We start from the raw sequence: 761 nt of genomic DNA on the forward strand, positions 1-761 counted from the left end.
AATTCCCTGGTTTACCCAACAGCTTTGTGCACATTTTCAAACGGAGGGCTAAGCCGGTGGCTGGTTTACACCCGGGCAGAGCCCCTTTTGCGGGGGGAAAGGGGTCTTTTGGGTGGAAAGGAGCGGCCAAACCCTCCTTTGGCCGCCGTCTTGGCTTGGTTTATTGCCGGCCATAAACAAATCCCCCTGTATTTAAGAAGTTAATGTCGGCGCTGGGTAGGTGTGTGCTTGGTGACATCAGCTGGCGAGCAGCCTGGCAGCGGCGCGGCGCAGGCAGGGAGCCCAGGGTGTGTGTGTGTGTGTGTGTGTGTGTGTGTGTGTGTGTGTGTGTGTGTGTGTGTGTGTGTGTGTGTGTGTGTGTGTGTGTGTGTGTCTCTGTGTGTGTGTGTGTGTCCCTCTAAGCTGGGTATTCTGGCAAGGTGGAGAGCTGGTCTGTTTGGCAGGACCTTCCCATCTGGGATCCATCTGTGTTTCCCTGGAATTGGACAGGCGGCTCCAGGCGGTGAGAAATCGCAGATGTGCGGGACCTGACACATGTCCAGCTAATGAAAGGAGAAGGCAGGCTGGGCTCCGGCTGCGCTGGGAGATCACGAGCCGAGGAGGAGGAGGAGGAGGAGGGAGGAAGAGCGCTTTTATTTATATTTCAAAGCAACTAGGTGTATTCAACAGCAGCTGGATCCTTGCAACCTCCCTCTTTAGGGTAAGCCACGGATGGGGCTGGTTTTAAAAGGGGGGGGTGTGGGGAGGGTGCAGCATCTCGG

The 761-nt window shown here is 56.1% G+C and overlaps 1 protein-coding gene across 4 annotated transcripts in view; it reads left to right on the forward strand.

Moving 5' to 3' along the window:
- The first annotated feature begins 393 nt into the window (after positions 1-393).
- Positions 394-761, forward strand: part of CBFA2T2 (core-binding factor, runt domain, alpha subunit 2; translocated to, 2) — a 49,923-nt gene continuing 49,555 nt past the window's right edge. For all 4 annotated transcript variants that reach the window (XM_014941292.1, XM_014941295.1, XM_014941294.1 and 1 more), the window contains exon 1: positions 394-700. The gene's annotated coding sequence lies outside the window, so the exon portion shown is untranslated. The remainder of the gene's footprint in view (positions 701-761) is intronic.

The sequence above is a fragment of the Calidris pugnax genome, unplaced genomic scaffold (genome assembly GCF_001431845.1).
Source record: "Calidris pugnax isolate Ruff unplaced genomic scaffold, ASM143184v1 scaffold55, whole genome shotgun sequence".
Lineage (NCBI taxonomy): Eukaryota > Metazoa > Chordata > Aves > Charadriiformes > Scolopacidae > Calidris > Calidris pugnax.